Source organism: Leptonychotes weddellii, chromosome 8, assembly GCF_054177405.1.
Source record: "Leptonychotes weddellii isolate Sample4059 chromosome 8, ASM5417740v2, whole genome shotgun sequence".
Taxonomy (NCBI): Eukaryota; Metazoa; Chordata; class Mammalia; order Carnivora; family Phocidae; genus Leptonychotes; species Leptonychotes weddellii.
The window spans coordinates 62928661-62936039 of record NC_138376.1 but is presented as its reverse complement, the minus strand read 5'-3'; positions in this window follow the sequence as shown (position 1 = coordinate 62936039).

The following is a 7379-nucleotide window of genomic DNA, read 5'->3' as shown; positions in this document are numbered from 1 at the left end:
GTATGGTAGCTCTATTTTCAACTTTTTGAGGAACCTCCATACTGTTTTCCAGAGTGGCTGCACCAGCTTGCATTCCCACCAACAGTGTAGGAGGGTTCGAAAAGGGACTGATTTTTAAATTTTATTTAATATTAATTATTTCAAGGTTAAATAGCCATATGTGGCTAGTGGCTACCATGTTGGACAGTGAAGCTCCAGGAAACTCAGCAAAGCAGAAAGTGATGCACGTCCTAAAAGAAGTATGGATAATGGGCAATGGACAGAACAGCTTCTTCAGTACATAGTTCACCTCCTGTGTGGATGATGCTTCTGGAGGGTTATTATGAGTAGGCGGTGACTTTGTGGTCACTAAAAGCTGACTAATGCTGTGTGACTCTGCCAGGCAACTCATTCATGAACCCCTGTGCAGTTCTCCTTCTGTCCTCCAAACAGTTGGTCATATTATACAAGCACCCAGCGATGACCCAGGCCTCAGATTGTTTCCCTTCTCTCAGGCAGAGAGGCCAACAGGGTATTTTTCTGGGGAGTGTATACACTGTAATTCCCTTTGACAAGGTTTGCTTTGGGAAGAGCAGTTATTAGGTCTGAAACAGGGAAGGTTGTTTGCGGGCTCAGTGGTAACCTTCCTGGCTGGGGTGACTGCCACCCTGGGCCCTTTCTTGCTCTACCCGCCCCCCTTCTGTGCAGTACCCACCATTGCGGGTGTTATCTGGTGTCACCTCGTTGTCTTCTCTTGTCAAGCCAGACCAAAGCCCAGGTAATCATTTATTGGTGAGTGTGATTCTTTCTCTTGCTTTACTCCCATTAAATGAGTTAAGAAGACACTCTTAGGGAAAGATGGGGACAAATTAATGCAGGATTTTCCTCATGTGAGGAATAAAAAAACAACTAGAGTTTGTGCAGCATTTTCTAGTACATATTGCATATTCACATGCATGATTTCAGCGAGTCTTTACAACAATCCCGTGAGATGCTTTGCTCCTCACTTTATAAGTGAAGAAACCAGGGCTTGCAAAAGTTGAGGAGTTGCCCATAGTCATCCCTGTCAAGTGACAAGCTGGGGCTCAGCCTTAGTCTTCTGATGCTTAAATGATGTCTGACAGCATGCGGAAGAAAGGAAATTAGGGCAGTAATAACGACTGGGGGAAAATCCTGACTGGGAGGTAAGGAACAGAGAAGAGAAGGGGAAGGAAGGGAAAAGAGGTAAGACGGTGTTTCTTGCTGATTTTAACTAAAACAAAAAGCTCCTGTCAGAGAAAGCAATTGGTTGGCAGGAGCAATCACCAAAACATAACCCTTCAGCACAACTTCCTCTTTCTACCTGCTTCCCATGAACAGCCGCCACCATGAATGGGTAGCCGAGGGATTCAGAGCTGGGGTGAAGCCAGTGGGAAAGTCTTAGTTATGTTAAGTGTAGTTAAAAAGATAAACTGAAGCATATTCAATATTTTAAGAGTTTATCTGAGCAAAAATCAATTCTAAGTGGACATCACCAAATTGGAAATGGTTAGGAGCACTCCGTGCACAGAAACTTGGGGACAGACTTTTATAGAGGAGAGGCAGAAGCCCGGTAAGGAAATTACTGATTGAATGTAGCTTAAAGCCTAGTTGGCTGTTTGTGGTTAGTTGTCCTTAGCGTTTTGATTTCCTAACCATAGAGCTTTACAGGCTCAGATCTTGGTTTGCTTATGGAGGCTGCCACAGCATGAGTGCCACATCAGTCCGACGGCCTCTTTAATTAGCAGAGTTTACTGCTAGAGATTGGAAAGAGGAGAAATGAAACCATCAGCTGTCCTTACGATGGTCCCCCCTGGAAACATGTATCCAAAACTTCAAAATGCTATGGGAAATGATTGCCAAGAGTCAGGTCTTCATTTGAGAAGATTGTTTTTTTCTACGCCTCTTAAAAGAAGGAGCAAATATATTGAGATAGTGAAAATCAAGAAGAAGAATGATATCAACTTGTTTCTTGAAGGAGAAGTTTACTTTGTGCCAAAGTTCTCTGATCTTGGAGCTGTCTTAGCTGAAGGAAAATCCCACCAAATTTAAATCTTAAGATTGTTTGATGTCATTGCCTAATATTCTTTTAACATGAATTGTGATCCCAAATCTCCTTTACATTTTACTTTCCAAATTAACAAATATTTACGGGCATCATTTGTGAGGCAGGCATCCTTCTGGGCACTAGGAACACTGGTGAATAAGACACAGAACCGTGCTGCCCACATCGTTTCTGATCTAGCAGAAGAAACAGGCATTCTACAACTCACATGAATATAAAAATCACCACAGTGTAAATGTTCTCTGGGAAAAGGGCATTGCTGGTGCTAGGAGAGCATATACTAGGAAGAATGTGATTGAAGGAAGGAATACTCTTGGTCTTGATTTTAAGTTTCAGGCTGAGACCTCCAACACACACACTTGTGTGCTGGGCACACTATATTGCTGCCCCTCATACAGCGTGGGTTGTACTGGCTTCCCAAGTCTCTCATTTCTGCAAACCAAGTACACTTGTGAGATTGCTTTGCCAGGAAAGCATGGGGAACGTCTCTTCTGCAACTGCCAGAGAGTGGCATTAAAAACACAAGCTTGCTCAACAAATGAGCCTGACACACAGATGCAACTGGTGTGTGTTTGCTTCTTGTCAGCTACCTAGCAAACCTCTGATTCTCCTGACAATCATGACAGCCTATCAAGGTTATTTGGTAAATCTCTGTGGTCTGTTAGACCTTAAGTAAGGAAGAAGGGAAGATTATTTTATTTACTGGCAAGAGGGTACGGGGAGATTTCATCATTTCTGTAACTGAATGTTGTTCACCTATAAAAAACCAAGTGATTCATATTTTATTTTATTTTATTTTATTTTTTAGTATTTTTTATTTATTTATTTGACAGAGAGATAGAAAGCACAAGTAGGCAGAGCGGCAGGCAGAGGGAAAGGGAGAAGCAGGCTCTCTGCTGAGCAGGGAGCCCGATGCGGGGCTCGATCCCAGGACCCTAGGATCATGACCTGAGCCGAAGGCAGCCACTTAACTGACTGAGCCACCCAGGCACCCCCCAAGTGATTCATATTTTAAAACAGTTATTTAGATAAGGAAATACATAAATTTCATCCAAGCATCCTCTGTGTTAGAAGGGAGAGCAGGGGACAACTTATTATTTACCAAGGACGAGGAGCATATCACTGGGACCCAAAATAAACTGAGGACACAAGCTCTTTACTATCAATGTAATTTTTTGGAATCAAACGTGTTGTCATATTTGGAACCACTAAGAACGAAACATGATGCTAATTAAAACGTGATACAAGGTCTTATCCATGGTCTTGTGCAACACATGAGTCGATCACACCAGTCTCTTGTTGCTTTGCAGTTTCTTCTGTCATCCATTGCATTGTTTGGCATGCAATAGGCTATTTTCCTTTTTAGAGGGAGAGAGAGGGGTGGGGGAGGGGCAGAGGGAGAGGGAGAGAGAGAATCTCAAGCAGGCTCCATGCTCAGTGCAGAGCCCGGTTGCAGGGCTCAGTCTAATGACCCTGAGATCATGACCTGAGCCGAAATCAAGAGTCGGACGCTTAACTTACTGAGCCACCCAGGCGCCCCTTTGAACATGTCTTCAACAGACTATAAGGTGGCTTCTTGTACTTGTTTAGGTCCGTAAAGCACTTGGTTGTTGCTTTGTAAGGGCAGGCGGAATTGATGTCATTTGTCCACTAATGAGTTTACTACCGTCAATTTATGCCCCACCTTTCTGTCCCTGTGCCTTTTTATATGCACAATAGCCTTTTGTTTCAATATTGTATCCTTATGTAATCTCCTTAAAGACATTTTATTTTGCAGTTAAACTCGACCCTTGTTGTACCAACAGTGCACAGAACTCCAAAGAAAGTGATTAAAATAGGACCGGCATGGCTGAATGGGCACACAGCACGCTGGCAACCTTATTACAGCAGCTGCCTATAACATGCCATCGACTCTAAGAAACATTTCTGTTTGGAAGATGTTGAAAACGAAACAAAAAAGTTACATATCCTCATATCTTTGAAATACAGTACACTATCAGCTACTTAAAATATTTTATAGAATCTTTATGGAAAGTCTTCTATCTATCTGGCTGAAAGTTCAATGGAAATGAAATTAATATTGGTATCTGCTCTCAATTTGCTTGTTCCCCCCTGGCCCCGGCCCCCATGCTCTACCTCCACTTTGCCTCTCAATCTCTCCAAGACTTTTCTTGTCTCCTAAGAAGGCAGAGGCTTTGCAGATACCTTAGAGGTGTTGTCATGTCCTTAAACCTGTTGCCCAGATTTTTAACTAAGCTCAGTGAAAAGAGACACCTCCAGTAAATGCTGAACAGCTTTCCTTCCTGCTCTGTGAACACTTGGCAGAAGCGTTGATGACAGTTGCAAGAATGTGATGCACAGCAGTATTCTTTACAGCAGTTTAATCTGTGTCATCAGATCCCCAGAAACCATGATTAATAGCAGCACTTGAGTTTGTTCTCAAGTTGTATATTTGGCAGTAGTGAACTTTGATCTACGGTTTCGCTTTAAAGAATCATTATGACACAAACTTTTCTGTAATCCTTCCATCTAATTAAGCTCCACACGGATACCATGTAGGGGAACACTAATGCCATTGCTGTAAGCTGTATGTTTATTACACCATTTCAAGCACTTTCGTAAGGGGAAGGGGTGTGTGTGTCATGTCCAGGCACTGAGTAGCCAGGGTCTCACAGATTAATCTCATCACTCTGAAGTAGCCAGTGCACTGTTTTGATTAGGAACATAGAGTAGAAAACGAAACCTATAGGGAATTGTGAGCCAGTGATTTGATCTCAGATAAAATTATTTTCCTTTCATATAGTTAGATGGGCTAAATTAGTAGTTTCTCATTTTTCCCTTCTCTATCCTTCTCTCCCTGCATTTCAGTAGAAACTAGTGTAGAAACTACTCCTTTTATTCTGTTTATAATTATTTTCTAGAGCATAGCTGCCCAATAGAAATATAAAATGAGCCACATATGTGAATCTGAATTTTTCTGGTGGCCAAATTAAAAAAAAAAGAAACAGGTGAACTTAATTTTAATAAAATATTCTATTTAACTCAGTATATCCTAAGTATTATTATTTAAACATGTAATTAATATAAAAATGATTAATGGGAGATTTTACTGGGTTTTTTTTGGACTAAGTCTTTGAACTCCAGTGTCGATTTTACACTTAACAGCACATTTCAATTTGGATGCTAAATTTTCAGTATAATCCTCCCAAAACAATAAAGTTTTATTTAATGGAAAAATATTTTACATTGCTTCTGTTTTTAAATTTAAACTTAATTAAGTTTGAGTAAAATTAAAAATCTACTTCTGCAATAACATTAGCCACATTTCAAGTGCTCAGTGGCCCAGGGTGTATACTGGCTACCATATTAGTGTAGTTCTCAGTCAGTGAGAGCCAGAGCCCTGTGATTGGGGGATTTAATTTAATTCTGTTAAACACTTGAGCATATGCAGTCTTATTCCTGAATTACTGGAAAAATGAGAAGTATAAGCATTGAGATCCCTAGGAGGACCTATATGGGTCTTGGAGCTAAGAGGGCATTTTTTTTCTTTAGAAAGTAAGGACTGAAAAGAGAAGTTCATAGAAGGAACACAGGATCACTGTAAGCAGTTAGAAAGTAGTAGCCGTTATTATGAACTTGTTAGCTTTATATTGACCGTATGAATTAAAATCCTTGAAGTCACAGAATGGGACTAACACATAACAGGTACTTAGTAAGTGTTGACGTCCTTTACTTCTTTCCTCATATCCACTGTAGTAGCCATATAGTACTTCATCAGTTAAAGGATAAAAACAAGTCATTTATCCTTATGGGCAGCTAATGGTTGTGTCTCAGGATGGATTTCCATAAAGACAACCATTGGATAATTGTTGGAGAAAAGAGGGATTTCTTTTATACTTTATGAAAATGATTATTGGTTTATGATAAGCCTTAGGTATACCTGGTATGCTAGAGTTGAATGTATTTTGCACAGACACAGTTGAAATTGGATTTATCTATCACTGTAATAGAAGTGTGTGAAATTGGATTTTGGATTTATCTATCACTGTAATAGAAGTGGAGGGGGTCAGGATGGGGCACGTGGTATAGAGGCAAGTAAAACTGATCCTTGGGAGACTTGTGGGCTGGCCCGAGGAACAGTTCTGAGTGGGGCTGGTCCCCTATTGCTTGGACAGTAGAGCTTTGTTCCCAGCCTGACTCTTCCCAGGACGAATGTCTTTGGCGTCTCCCTCTGCCACATGGTTTTAGATGCAATCCAGGCTTTCCGCGAGGGCACCATGCCAAGGTTTCCAGGCTGAAGGACAAGATAGCAACTTCTGATGGAAATGTGCCTGGTCTGCATGATGGAGTGAGTTAATTAATGGTGTTCAAAGTACTAAACTACCGTCAGCTGTAATGGCTACAGAAACTGAGTCTCCATGAAGAACATTGAAGTAATGGAAATCCAATAAAAGGCAAAGTTGAGCTGGCATTAGATAAGGGGAAAAGGGAGCTGTATCAAAGGGGAAGCTGGACTTCATGTCTGCTTAGCTGACCCACCATAAACTTCAAGAAAAATCTGTTGGGCCCTGACACCATCTTTCCTCCCAAAGTGAAAATAGGTTGGATATGGAGGATTATCACTGTGACTTCCAGAGACTCTGATCTCTTTCTGCTGTTGCTGAATTTAGAAGAAGAGAACAAATGTGCTGTTGTGGAAGTGACTCATTTATGGGCTTCTGCATCAAGACGATTCTGTAAGTTCCTGAAATATGTGAACTGAATGGTTCCACCAGGATGAGTGTCACTTTGAGACATCGGAAAAAATGCACCAGGACATAGCCCCTGAGGATTATGGGCCTGTTAAAGTTATTCTTTAATTTCTCCTGCTCTGTTGGCCTGTTTGCCTTGTCTTTTTCAGGCACAAAGAACTGTGCTCATGGACCTTTAAGAAAACAGTATTTTCTTCCTAAGTTCTTTGAAATTTGGTCTTCGTGTTGATTCCATTATAGGTATGTCTCTGTTTTCCTGAGCAAACAGCGTGGGGTTTCTTGTTAGCCCACCCCTCTTCTGTCAAACAACGAGGAGTAGGCTTTTTCGGCACTATTAAGCATCTGTGGCTTGGAAGGAAGGAAGGCAGAGAGCTGGGAGGTTTCTTCTCTTCCTTCTTCCTGGTGCAGGCCGTTCCTTCCCCACACTCCTCCCTAACTACTGGGCGGCCAGTGTTAATCATCACAACTGCTCTTTGTTGCACACTTCTGGTGTTGGATACTCTCTTAAGTCCTTTACTTAATTTACACAGTGTTGTTTATGTAACTGTACAAGAAGGAGGCAACAT